The 14,057-nt window shown below is 54.9% G+C and overlaps 1 protein-coding gene across 1 annotated transcript in view; it reads right to left on the reverse strand.

The window, feature by feature from the left end:
• COL8A2 (collagen type VIII alpha 2 chain) overlaps window positions 1-14,057 on the reverse strand; it is a 34,100-nt gene that overhangs the window by 13,832 nt on the left and 6,211 nt on the right. Inside the window, 1 exon segment of the mRNA XM_017884546.1 lies at window positions 8,575-8,619. The gene's annotated coding sequence lies outside the window, so the exon portion shown is untranslated.

The raw sequence follows: 14,057 nt of genomic DNA on the forward strand, positions 1-14,057 counted from the left end.
TAAAATTAAAAAATAAATAAATAAAATAAAATAAAAATAAAAAACCCGAGCTCCTAGTCACTCTGATATAGTGCCACGGAGGGAGAGCAAGGCAGAGAGCAACAGCAGAGAGAGACGCAAACAGAAGAGTCTCTCTTCCAACTCCAAGCGCCTGTGGGCTTGAGGGGAGGCTCACCCTAGCTCTCAGAGCTGGAACCTGGCATGCACCCACCTGGGTGGGGCTGGGGCGTGCGCATTGGTCCACAGCGGTGAGAAGGGTGTGTGTAGCCTATTCAAGGGACTGCAAAAAAAATGATGCCCCCCTGGAATGGTGCAACCGGCAGCCCAGGGACGACGGTTTGCCTCCACCTCAGCACCATCAGAGCCACAGGGGCCTGGACACCTCTGAGCCGCCTGCCCACCTGCCTCCTTTTCACTGCAGTCCCTGCCCCCTGACCTCCCCGGCTTCCTGCACACAGGCTGGCCTTCCCGAGGCTCTCTGGCCTCTGTACATTCTGCCCTCTCAACACCTGGGAAACTGGCTGGACGCCTCCCTTGAGGCCTGCCGATACCCATGGGTCCCCGTCATCGCTCTTGTTTCCTCCCCTAGCTCTCCAACTCTCTTTCCGCCACACTCCCCCACTCTGCCCTGGACAGGGCTTGGCTGGCACACAGAGATGCTCCACAGCGTTTGATGAACTTAATTCACCATCAAATTTAAAGGGCACACCAGTAACACACTCAGTCCTTTCCTCGGCTTTGCACAGATACTTGTCACATTTGCCCAGGGAGTCCACTCCCCAGGTCCAAGGGGCTCATCTGGGCTAGAATGGGAAGAGCGAGGAACACTCACATGGCCTCAATCATAGGACCTCAACTAAGAACCATCTGCTCTGGGATTAGAGGTGTGCAGGGGAGGACACTTCATCTGTGTGTTCCTTGCTCTCCCCATGGGGAACAGTGGCCAAGCAGGGCTGTCAGGGGTCGGGGCAGGGCTCTGAGGCTCAAGCCTGGCTCTGCCTATGACTGACTGTGTGACTCTGTGACTCTGGGTAAGCCATCACCCTCTCTGGTGACCTCTTGGGAAATGAAGGCAGGAAGAAGGCAGGGCTGGCAGGGGCACGGAGCCCGAGGTGGGACGCACACAGGAGACGCTGATTCAGAGGACGGCGTGGTGGCGGCCTCGGGTAGACGCGGTGTTTGGACAGCTGCAAGTCCTTAACGGGGATTTCCCCCCTTTTCAGCAAATCCCCATAAAACAGCATTTCGTCCAAGTCAGCATTTTGTGGCAGCCTGGGCCTCCTCCCAGGGAGGCCAAGGAGACCGGCTGGGAGTGGGGAGTGCTCCGGGGTCTTTCAGACCAATGGTGGCAGGGTGGTGGTGGTGTGCAGCAAATGGGCCCCAACAGAAATAATTGGCAAGAAGCAGACCCCTTCACTTCAGGCCCCCAGCAATGCCTGAAGAGGCGAAAGGACATCAGCTAGCAGGGACCCTCCCAGCAGTCCCGGTCTCCCAAAGAGTCCTGTCCTAGGGGCGACCAGCAGAGGAGGGCTAGGTGGTAGCATGGAACTGAAAGACCTGCCCACTCTCCCATCCCGGTTCACAGGTGAGTGATCAGAGGTCTCAATAAAAAAGGGGCCTGAGAGTTGCTGCCTCGGGACCCCAGGCACCCGCTAGATTCCCAGCGGACTGGCAGACCCCCACAGTGTGGGTGGATGAAACGCAGCCCTGAGCAGGCCCCTGCTGCTCCAAGCCCCCCACCCACCCCAGACGGAGCGGCTGCAGCTGAGGGAGCAGTGGGGGCACTCAGGCAGCCCCAGGGCCTGGCCAAACCACAGGTATGTTATGAGACGCTTCCTGTTGTGGAGACATTGCTACGGGATCCAGCTGCCCTGCTTGCTCACCCGCCCCGCACTGCTGTCTCCTTGCTCCCCAGCCTTGCTCTCTGCACTCTTGCTGGGTCTCTACCCCTGACTCCTCTCTGCCCTCCTCCTTCTGGCTCTGTCTCTGTCATCACAACAGGTGAGCAGCACTTCTGGCTCAGGCCATCCCTATCAGGGGCCCAGCCCTGAGACCTCTAAGGCCCTCCTAGGTCCAGGCAGCCCCTGGACTCCCATTTCAGCACAGCTACTTACCAGCTGGGGGATCTTGGATGGGTGACTTAAACCCTCTGAACCTCAGTGTCCTCATCTGCAAAAAGGATTAACTGAGGGGCTGCTCTGCCTATGGAGTAACCGCTCTTTTCTTTTTCTTTTGAGACGGAGCCAGGCTGGAGTACAGTGGCACGATCTCAGCTCACTGCAACCTCTGCCTTCCAGGTTCAAGTGATTCTCCTGCCTCAGCCTTCCGAATAGCTGGGACCACAGGCGCCCGCCACCACACCCAGCTAATTTTTGTATTTTTAGTAGAGATGGGGTTTCACCATGTTGTCCAGGATGGTCTCATCTCTTGCCCTCGTGATCCGCACGCCTCAGCCTCCCAAAGTGCTGGGATTACAGGTGTGAGCCACCACACTAGGCCTTGGAGTAACCACTCTTTTTATTCCTTTACTTTTTTTGTTGTTGTTGGAGACGGAGTCTCGCTCTATTGCCCAGACTGGAGTGCAGTGCTGTGATCTCGACTCCCTGCAAGCTCCACCTCCCGGGTTCACGCCATTCTCCTGCCTCAGCCCCTCGAGTAACTGGGACTACAGGCACCTGCCACCACGCCTAGCTAATTTCTTTTTGTATTATTAGTAGAGATGGGGTTTCACCGGGTTAGCCAGGATGGTCTCGATCTCCTGACCTCAAGATCTGCCCACCTCGGTCTCCCAAAGTGCTGGGATTACAGGCGTGAGCCATCATGCCAGGCCTATTCCTTTACTTTCTTAATAAGCTTGCTCTCATTTAAAAGAAGAAAAAAAAGGATTAACTGAGATGATCTAAGCCACCAGCCCCTCCATGTGTGCTGCCCTATCTTGCTACCCTGATGGCCTGGAAGTCCTCTCTTCACTCTAACTTCAATTCATCCTGCTGCAAAGCAACTTCTTTCCTTCATCTCTTCAAAAGCTCAGGTTACTTGCTGCCAAAGGTCAGGATCTTGTAAAATGAACTTTTTTTTTTTTTTTTTTGAGATGGAGTCTTACTCTGCCACCCAGGCTGGAGTACAGCGATGAGATCTTGGCTCACTAGAGCCTCCATCTCCTGAGTTTAAGCATTTCTCCTGCATCAGCCTCCTGAGTAGCTGGGGTTACAGCTGGGTGCACCACCATATCCAGCTAATTTTTTTTTTTTTTTTTTTTTTTTTGAGACGGGGAGTCTCGCTCTATGGCCAGGCTGAAGTGCCAGCTGGCCGGATCTCAAGGCCTCACTGCAAGCCTCCGCATCCCGGCGTTTACGCCATTCTCCGCCTCAGCCTCGCCGAGTAGTGGGACTACAGGCGCCTGCCACCTGCCCGGCTAGTTTTTTTGTATTTTTAGTAGAGACGGGCTTTCACGGTTTAGCCAGGGATGCGTCTCAATCTCCTGAGCTCGCTGCTCCACCCGTCTCGCCTCCCAAAGCTTCTAGCGATTACAGGCCTTGAGCCACCGCGCCCGGCTATCCAGCTAATTTTTGTATGTTTAGTAGAGATGGGGTTTCACCATGTTGGTCAGGTTGATCTTGAACTCCTGACCTCAAGTGATCCTCCTGCCTTGGCCTTCCAAAGTGCTGGGATTATAGGCGTGAGCCGCCATGCCTGGCCTATAAAATAAACTTCTAAAGTCAATTTTCTGGCTTTCTTGACCTTTTCCCCGACCATTCCTGAGATGAAACTGACCAGGGGCCACAAAGCCTGCTCAGGACTAGGACTAAGTTATGGACCTTGGGGAGGAGCAGAGAAACCCTCCTCACCCCCTGGGCATGACACCCACCCCAACTGCCCAGCTGGGCAGCCCCAGACTTCTCCAGGGTTCCTGAGCCCCACTACTCTCTCAGCTGGTAGAAACTGGGGAGCCCTTTCCCATCCTCCTTTCCTGAATCTCGGAAGAAAGTGCAAGGCCCAGGCCCCTCCACACCTCTTCCTCAGGGGCCTCTCACTGTGTGCCATTGCCTGCCCTCACCCCTAGTCTCCAGCCTCTCCATCCACATGTCCACACAGGCCTGACCCCTCCCCAGCCACCTTCATCACTCCTCAGCCCTTCTAGCCAAGCCTCCTGCAAGAACGTTCTCCACCCTCAGGCCCCACTCACTCCCCTCCACCCTCTCACCTCGGGGTGCTCCACCTTGTCACCCTGCTCTTCTGCTTCTTTGAAAAGCTCCTCCTCAGAATCTTATCTGCCCACTCTGCAGACCCAGGCTTGCCCAAGGAGCTGGCTCAGGCTTCATCTCTTCTCTCTGGATGTTTCTCCTATAGCGTCCAGCTCCCACCAGCTCCCACAGCACCAACTCCATCACCGAGGACTCCCACATCTGTCTCCAGCTACTATGACGTCTCCCCTAAGCCTTTTTTTTTTTTTTTTTTTTTTGGAAACAGTCTGCTCTGTCGCCCAGCCACTGCACACTGCAGCCTCAAACTCTTGGGTTCAAGCCATCCTCTTGTCTCAGCCTTCCAAGTAGCTGGGACTACAGGTGTAAGCCACCACACTGGACTAATTTTTAAGATGTTTAAGAGACAGGGTCTTGCCATGTTGCCCAGGCTACTCGAGAACTCCTGGGCTCAAGTGATACTCCCACCTTGGCTTCCTAACTAAGTCTCAGACTCTTGTGTTCAACTATCAGCCGAGCATGTCCCCTGGCTGTCCCTCAGAGATCCCACCCAAACTGCTGTCATTATTTTCTCCCTCATTACCTGTTTCTCCCCAACCCAAGTGCCCTGTACCCCAGGTGCCAAGACCAAAAATCTGAGCATCACTTTTGTTGTTGTTTATTTTTGTTTTAAGAGTAAACATCACGGCCGGGCACGGTGGCTCAAGCCTGTAATCCCAGCACTTGGGAGGCCGAGATGGGCAGATCACGAGGTCAGGAGACCGAGACCATCCTGGCTAACACGTTGAAACCCTGTCTCTACTAAAAAAAAAAATACAAAAAACTAGCCGGGCGAGGTGGCGGGTGCCTATAGTCCCAGCTACTCGGGAGGCTGAGGCAGGAGAATGGCGTAAGCCCGGGAGGCGGAGGTTGCAGTGAGCTGAGATCCGGCCACTGCACTCCAGCCTGGGCGACAGAACCAGACTCTGTCTCAAAAAAAAAAAAAAAAAAAGAGTAAACATTACTTCTGACCCTCCTTCCTTACAGGAAACCCTCTATGCCTTGGTGTATCCTTCTTTTCAGCCAACTCAACCCCTACTCATCACCTTTCTTGAATGCCCTTGTACAGTAGCCAACCTGCACAACTGTACGTGACATCTCTCTTCCTTTCCCCCAAACTTCCAGCCTTATCCCGTGGACTCTGCCTCTTCTATTTCTCTCACTTCTATTCCTTCCCCTCCTTTCCCACAGTCTCACCCTAATGCAGACCTTGTCTTCTCCCAAAACTCAGCCCAGTGCCTGGCACATCCCTGTCACTAAGTAAAAGTGTGTTAAATTAAGTGGCCACATTCTCTCCTGGATGATCATAAAAGTCTCTCGCCCAGTCCCCCAGCCCTAGCTTCTCTCTGTTTTCTCAACATAGCCTATGGAGACTCCCACAAGGCTTCTAACACCTTGGGCTGCATCCAGATGACTGGGACAGCCTATCACCATGCAGGCCCCATCCAGATTCGGTAGGTGTGGGATAGGGCCCGACATCTGCCTCTCTAATGAGCTCCCAGGGGATGCTGACGCTGCCTGTGAGCCACACGTTGGCACGGTTCTGCCCATGGCTCTCCCCTGCTCTGGATTTTCCAGTGGCTTCCTGGTACCAGCAGGATAAAGTCCATGTTATTCTGCAATTCACATGGCTTCCTGGAGGAGGAGGCATGCTTTAGACTCAGTAGAATGTGGACCAGTTAGGAAGGAGGGGGTAGAGAGATGGATGTTGAGCCCAGCAAAGCCCTGAGGTCACGTTTGGAGGCACACACTCTGGGTCTAAGAGTCATGTGGGTAAGGAGAGGGCCAGGGACCAGCTCAATGCAGGAGCCACCAGAGAGTGTGCTGCGCCCTCTGTGTCCCTCCTTCCATGGCTCTGTGTCACTGAACCCAGGCCTTTGCCTCCTGTGTGTCTCCGGCATCTCTGTGTGTGTCTCTCTCCTGTCTCTGTATCACTATCCCACCTGTCCACCCATCTCTGTCATTGTCCTTCTCTGTCCTCTACCATGTCCTGTTGCCTAGGTCCCTTTCTGGGTTCCAGGCTCTGTAAATCTCTAGCTGTTGGTCACTGGGCGGGACCCTTGGGAAGGCCAGCACTGACAGTCCACACTTGCTGGTGTTAATGTCAGGTCTGGGTCTGACCTCCCTGGACAATGTCTGAGCAGCTCCGCAAGGTCTGGGAAGGGACTTGGGGGGGGGGGTCCAGCCCATGAGCTGAGCTCTCTGTCTGCTGTGCAGATGAGGACTACCCCAAAGCCAAAGAGGAGCCTGGAATCTGGGAGCTGGAGGGTGGAGGGAGGTGGCCAGATCAGGGCAGGGCTCCCTGGGGGCCACCTTCTCACCCAGGTTGAAGGCAGGAGAGGAGTGCTGCCTTCTGCCCACCTGGTCTGCCCTACCAGACTTCAGTTCCACCTAACAGTCCCAACATCTGTCATCCCTGCAAGTGAGGCTCCCAGACCACAAGTGGCTTCAGTTTCAGAAGTAGCATAAAGAGGCTTGAAGGAGAAATCAGAGTTCAACAGGCCCATGCGGGCAGGTGGCGGTGGGACAGTCCAAGCCGAAATCAGAGCAAATGACTGGATGAGGAAGACTTCCAGGGTAGGGGGCATCCAAGGAGCAGTGAACCTGGGGCTCTGGAACTCAGGAGAGAGACATGGGCTAGAGGTAAAAATACAGGTTCGTGGCTGGGTGCGGTGGCTCATGCCTGTAATCCAAGCACTTTGGAAGGCTGAGGCAGGCAGATCACGAGGTTAGGAGATCGAGACCATCCTGGCTAACACAGTGAAACCCTGTCTCTACTAAAAATACAAAAAGTTAGCCAGGTATGGTGGCAGGCGCCTGTAGTCCCAGCAACCTGGGAGGCTGAGGCAGGAGAATGGCATGAACCTGGGAGGCGGAGCTTGCAGTGAGCCGAGATTGCACCACTGCACTCCAGCCTGGGCGACAGAGCAAGACTCTGTCTCAAAAAAAAAAAAAAAAACTACAGGTTCATTGGTGGGGTTGCTGCAGCCTGGAGGAGGCCCATGGACTCCCCCTTGGGGAACATGCCTACATTTAGGGAGTGAAAGGAGCCCACCACAGCCCTGGGCTCCTCCCCCAACACCCTAGGATCCAGACACCCCAGACGTCTCACTGCCTCCCCGTCCCTGCCTTTTCCTGCGTGATCCTCTCTGCTGGGTTGCTCTTTCTACCTTTTGCCTCCATGGAAACATACTAGTCCTCATTTAAGACCCAGTTCAAATGCCTCCTCCTCCAAGCAGCCTTCCCTGCCTCTCTCAGGCAGAACAGCTCCTTCTCCTGGGCACCCACCTGCATGAAAGCACCTCTTCCCCACCCCCACCTCCCTCCTGCCTGAGGCGGGCACAGGGCATGTGTTCAATGAAGCCTGTAGCCCGGGGACTCCAGGTCCAGGCCTCTGACAAACCCACCTCCCTCATCCTGTCAAGCCCTTGAGTGGCTTATCGCAGGGCCACTTTCTCTTTGTTGCTCTTCCTGAGTCCTTCTTGGTTCTGGGCTGGAGGGGTCTTGAACCGAACCTTCCTCCTGCAGGTGACCAAGCCCCTGGCCTCTGCCCATCTCTGAGTCTAGGTTCTCTGCTGCTCCCCAGGGAGGAGCATCTCGGGACAACAAAGTGCCCAGGAAGATAAGAACAGTAGGGCAGGGGCAGAGGTAATAGAAGAGGCCTGGCAGTGGGCAGGCCCCAGGGCAACCATGTACCCTCAGGCAGGGAGCCAGGCAGCTGGTCCTTCCCCACCCAGGGACTCGGGCGTCAGCTGGGGCCGTCGCTTGCCTCCCAGCAGAGGCCTTGAGCTTCTGATGGGAATTGGACATCCGAGGGCCCCCACAGACCCAGCCACCCCCAGGCCTCAGGCAGGGGCAGGCGGGCCCTCCTCAGCCTCCAATCCCTCACCTTCTGGTTCCCATTTGCAGCCTTTTCCGGAGCGCCACCCGCCGCCCGCTGCCTCCCCACGCCTGCCAAGATTCCTGGGCCTCTGTGGCTACCCTGCGTGGTGGCGGCGGCAGCGGCAGCAGGAGGGGCTGGGCTGGGCAGGGAGGGGACCCGGCGGGAGCACAGCCAGGCTACTGCACCCAGGCTGGGCCAAGCAAACACGGCCCCGCCAAGGAGCCAGGCGAAATAATTCACAAATGAGAAAAAGCTGCTTCCGAGTTGGGCCAGGGTTTTAAAGCCCAAGCTGCAGGGAGCTGAGGTCACCTGCAAAAAGGGTGGCTCACCGGACACCCTGGGCCTGGGAGGGCTTCTGGTGCAGCAGGAGGGAGTGAGGTTAGACAGCAATGAACACAGGCCTCATCCGGCCTGGGATATCAGAAAACCCCATCCCCAAACCTAGCTTACCTTTCAGGTCGGAGGGGCCTGGGAAGGTCCCAGCAGAGGCAGGGCCTGAGGATGAACAAGAGAAACAGTGAGGCTACAGGGCAGTGGCTCATGCTTATAATCCCAGTACTTTGGGAGGCCAAGGTGGGAAGACTGCTTGAGTCAGGAGTTTGAGACCAGCCTGGGCAATATAGGGACACATTGTCTCTACTAAAAAATTTTTAAAAATTAGCTGGGCATGATGGTGCACACTTGTAGTCCCCGCTACTTGGGAGGCTGAGGGGGCTGATATTGCTTGAGCCCAAGAGTTCAAGGCTGCAGTAAGCTATGATTGCACCACTGCACTCTTGAGACAGGGCAAGACTCTGTTTAGACAAAAACAAAAAGAAGGAGGAACAGTGTGAGACAATGACATCAGGAGCCTGGGAAGCCTCCTGCCCTAACCCACACCAGTGCCTGCCCCGGGCTTATTACCAGAACCCCCTGCTGGAAACCCGGCCCCAACCTCAGTCTCTTCTCAGTTCCCTCCTCCCCTGAGGGAAACAGGATTTGTGCCCTCATACTCCACGACTCCATTCATTCAATGCACACTTAGCAATACCCACAGGGTGCCTGGCCCTGGATTCACAGAGTTCCTCCTGTCCTAGGGCCCAGGCTGAGGACGCCCCTTCTGTGTCCCAGGTTCCCATGCTGGAGAAGTCCCTCTCATATGTCAGCTCTGGTTTGGGGTGGCCCCTACTTTGGGTTAGGATCCCTGCTGCGGAAGCTTCTACTATATGGAGGACCCAAGCTTGGGCCATGGACCACAGAAATGGTTCAACCCCATACCCTGCCCTGCCTTGTTCTGAAGGGCTGGGGGCATCAGACAAGCGGTCATCACACAATTGGCAAAGATCTCTGGGCTGTGGGAGCATGAAGCAGGGAACACTGCCGCCTTAAGCTTCCCCTGAAGGCTTCATGGAGAAAGGGACACTGGAGCTGGGTCCTGAAGGATGAATCGGAGTCTGAAAGGCAGACGAGGTGGCAGAAGGAATTTCAGGTAGTAATATACAGAGAAGGTCCAGAAGTGCTGTGGGACGGGGAGGCTGGGGCAACATGGTGAGGAAATCTGAATGCCACGCTTGCATTTCTCTGGAGAGCAATGGGGAGCCATCGAAGGTTATTTAGTCGGGGAAGTGATGTGGTCAGAGCCCTGGATGGCTGGATCCCCATTTCTGCCTTAATCAGGCGTGGTGCCAGGATCTAACAAAAGCCCTACTCCAGGTCACATAGCTGTATGCAGAGGATCCGGGGCTAAAGTCCAGACCCAGACATGACTCCGGGGTAGATGGGGAGGGGACGCTCAGCCAGCCCACCTGGCAGGGAGGCCTGTGGGCCGCGTCACTCTCTCCCACAGCTGCTTGCTTGCCTCTGCCTGCTCCCATGGAAACTCTGACATCCAGTCCTGTCTGTAGCTGCATAAGCAGCCAGATGCCAGAGCCAGCAGCTCCTAGGCCTCCTCTCCAATTCGGCTGAGCCCTGCCTCCATCCTGCCACTCTGAACACTATGACCCTGGAGCTGGGTCATGGGGCCACCCTGGATGATGGAGCCCAGGTAGGAAGACCCTCCAGCTCAGCTTAGCCACAGCTTCTCTGGCCCCAGCCCCCTCCCCACACCATGACACTCTGAGAGAAGAAATGACTTATGTTGGCTCTGGGCTTTGAAGGATGAACATGGATTTAACTGGTTGGTGGTGGGGAGAGGTGATCAGTCCTGGGCCAAGGGAACAGCATGTGTGAGAGTGTAAAAGCCCTGAATATATTCAGGGGATGGAAAGAATCCAAATAAAATAAACAAACACATGAACTAACTAATCAGAGCTAATATTCATTGTGTACCTACTGTGTGCCAGGTACCGTTCTGGGTGTTTTCATGAATTATCTCATTTAATCCTCACAACAACCCAGTGACAAAAGTATTTCATCTTGCCTTTTTACAGATGAGAAAACTAAGGGCCAGAGAGGTTAAGTAACTGGCCCAACGTCACACAGCTCATGAAAAGTAGAGCCTGGAGCTGGGCACGGTGGCTCACGCCTGTAATCCCAGCACTTTGGGAGGCCAAGGCAGGAGAATCACTTGAGCTCAGGAGTTTGAGTCCAGCCTGGGCAACATAGTGATACCCCCGTCTCTGTCTCTATAAAAAAAAAAAAAAAAAAAAGGCCTGGCCCGCGGTGGCTCAAGCCTGTAATTCCCAGCACTTTGGGGATGCCCGAGACGGGCGGATTCAGCGAGGTCCAGGAGATTCGAGACCATTCCTGGCTAAACACGGTGAAATCCGCGCCGTCTCTACTAAAAAATACTAAAAAAAAAAACTAAAGGCCCGGGCCGAGGGGCGGGCGCCCTGTAGTCGCCAGCTACTTTCCGCGAGGCTGAGGCCAGGAGAATGGCGAAACCCCCGGGAGGCGGAGCTTGCAGTGTAGGCGAGATCGCGGCCACTGCACTCCAGGCCCGGGGCTAGAGGGACGACTCCGTCTAAAAAAAAAAAAAAAAAAAAAAAAAAAATAGTAAAACCTGAATTTGAACCCTGGCTGTGGGCTCCAAAGCCTAGGCTCTTCACCATACAGATGATTTGAGGAGAGGAGACCTGGCTGGGGTCAGACTGAGAAATGCCTTGAATATCAGGATCAGAGATGCGGGTCCTACCTAAAGCTGCTTCCCCATTCCCTTCCTCCATGTTAATGGTCAATAACAATGGTGTCTGCATCCCAAGTTCATTGTATGCACTGGACATAGCACTAGGCACACTCATCAGCACTACTGACTCCTGGAACCCTGGAAGGCTGGAACTGCTGTCCCATTTTACTGAGGAGGAGCACTAGGTGCCAGAGAGGTCACATCCATTCTCTAAGGAAACCAGGCTAGGAAGTGAAGGAGGTGGGATCCTAACCCAGCTCTGCCTGGCCCCCAGGTGGCTAAAGCCCTATACACCTGGGCTCCCTGAAGACCTCAGCCACAGGCCCTGCCCCCTAATCCTGCTCTACCCCACCTGTGCTGCCTCAACCTAGATGGCACCAGGGACAGGCAAGGCTGGGAGCAGAGTGGGCAGCTACTATCAGGTGCCTCAGGAGTCTGCTCCAGTGGGCCAAGGCCCCTCGGTCTTACAAATAGAAAGTGGGGGTGAGTGGGTAAGTCAGGGCGGTGCCTGAGCCGACTTCAATGGGACTCTGTTCTTAACCTCCACCCCCAGCTGCCTTCCCTAATCCCCTCCTGGAGCCCCTCCCCTGGCGACGTCTCCCCTTTGCACAGAGCCTGCTGCTGTTGGCTAAATCCCAGACCAGATGTGGGTGGGACAGTCTGCACCCCCCACCCCCTACTCCCCACCAGCTTCTGAGAGCTGCAGGGTTCCAGGGAGGCTGGCCAGGGCCTCAGGCCCGCTTCCCCATTCCAACTTTCCAGACTGAGGTGCTGATGGCCATGAGGTGAACAATTGGCTCCTGCCAGAGATGGGGCTCATGGGAGAGGTTCCTATTTCTGAGCGCCTACTAGGGGCAGGCTCTGGGCTAAAAATCTTTCTTTAAAAATCATGTCGGATTAAGAGGACCTCTGTGGAGCCCAGCTGCATGCATCCTTATCTCAGCCCTAGCTCTTACTAGCATGAGACCTCCATCTGGGCCTCAGCTTCTTCATCAATAAATTGGGAACTCCAGGCATTATTTACTCCCGTAACCCTGGAAGGCTGGAACTGCTGTCCCATTTTACTGAGGAAGAGCGCTAGGTCCCAGAGAGGTCACATCCATTCTCCAAGGTAAACCAGGCTAGGAAGTGAAGGGGGTGGAATCTGAACCCAGCTCTGCCCAGCCCATATAAAGCTGCCCAGCCCAGCTTCACAGAGCATTTGTGAAGATTAAACAAGTTAATTTTGTGTAATGGACTCAGAGCAGTGCTTGGCATATATGAACGCTAAATAAATATACCCTATTATAAATATAATCACTGGCCAGGCGCGGTGGCTCATGCCTGTAATCCCAGCACTTTGGGAGGCCAAGGCGGGCAGATCACCTGAGGTCAGGAGTTTGAGACCAGTCTGACCAACATGGAGAAACCCCGTCTCTGCTAAAAATACAAAAATTAGCCGGGCATGGTGGCACATGGCTGTAATCCCAGCTACTTAGGAGGCTGAAGCAGGAGAATCGCTTGAATCCGGGAGGTAGAGGTTACAATGAGCCGAGATCGCGCCATTGCACTCCAGCCTAGGCAACAAGAGCAAAACTCCGTCTCAAAAAAATAAAAATAAAAATAAATAAAAAAAATCACCACGACACCTCTCAACAGCCCTGTGAGGTTAGTATTATAAACTTGATTTTACAGATCAGAAACCGAGGCTCAGAGAGACGTCATTTGCCCAAGTTCCCCTAGCCAGGGAAGGACAGTCCCAGAGCTTGGCCCCAAGCTGAGCAAGTCCAAAGATGAGGACAGCCTCCTGGCTCCCCCGAGCTGAGGCATGGTGTGTACTGGGGTGGAGGTCGGTCCTCCGCACCCCCTCAGTCCCTCCTGCCTGACCCCCAGGGGTTCCACCCACAATCCAGCCCCTGCTGCCGCTGCAGGAGGGGGCTCTGCATTCCTGGCTAAGCAGCCGGATTTGCTGTGCTCCAGGAACTATGAAAAGAATGCTTGCCATGAGCAGAGCCGTGGTTGCCTGTCAGGGAGCGTGGCCTGGAGTGCCCACGCAGAGATTGGTGGCAGCCAGCACAGTGGGAAAGAAGGAGGCTAGCCAGAAAGGAGAACTTCCGGGTGGTAGGGGCTGTGCACACTGGACGGGTGTGGAGACCAAAGTGTTGGCCATCTGGGATATTTCAGGAGAGAAGTGATCCCTCTACCCTGCAATCTCGGTTTCTCCTCACCATAAGCTGTAAGCAGAGGCAGGCTGGCACTGCTGACCCAGCTCATGGATGGGGTTACAGAGACTCAGAGGAAAACTCTCCTGAGGTCACACAGCAGCCAGTGGCAGAATTGAGAGGCCAGGACCTCCGGCTCAGACCCCGCTTCCTCACAGAGGCTTCCCTCCCTCACAGGACCCACCAGGGACCACCAAGGGTTCCTAGATAAGAGAAAATACCATCCCAGCCCTCTCGGTTCTGGGCTTTCTCTGGGCCTGACCTTCTCATGCCTGCTATTCCTCCTTTCCCCCTCCACAAAAAACTCCCTGTGCTACGAAAATGCCCCACACACTGTAGACGTACGAAAATTAAGATTCCATTCCTGGCCGGGCGCAGTGGCTCAAGCCTGTAATCCCAGCACTTTGGGAGGCCGAGACGGGCGGATCACGAGGTCAGGAGATTGAGACCATCCTGGCTAATACTGTGAAACCTCGTCTCTACTAAAAAAATACAAAAAACTAGCCGGCCGTGGTGGCGGGCGCCTGTAGTCCCAGCTACTCGTAAACCCGGGAGGCGGAGCTTGCAGTGAGCTGAGATCCTGCGGCTGCACTCCAGCCTGGGCGACAGAGCGAGACTCCGTCTCAAAA

The sequence above is a fragment of the Rhinopithecus bieti genome, unplaced genomic scaffold, assembly GCF_001698545.2.
Source record: "Rhinopithecus bieti isolate Rb0 unplaced genomic scaffold, ASM169854v2 scaffold_13029, whole genome shotgun sequence".
NCBI classification, from domain to species: Eukaryota; Metazoa; Chordata; class Mammalia; order Primates; family Cercopithecidae; genus Rhinopithecus; species Rhinopithecus bieti.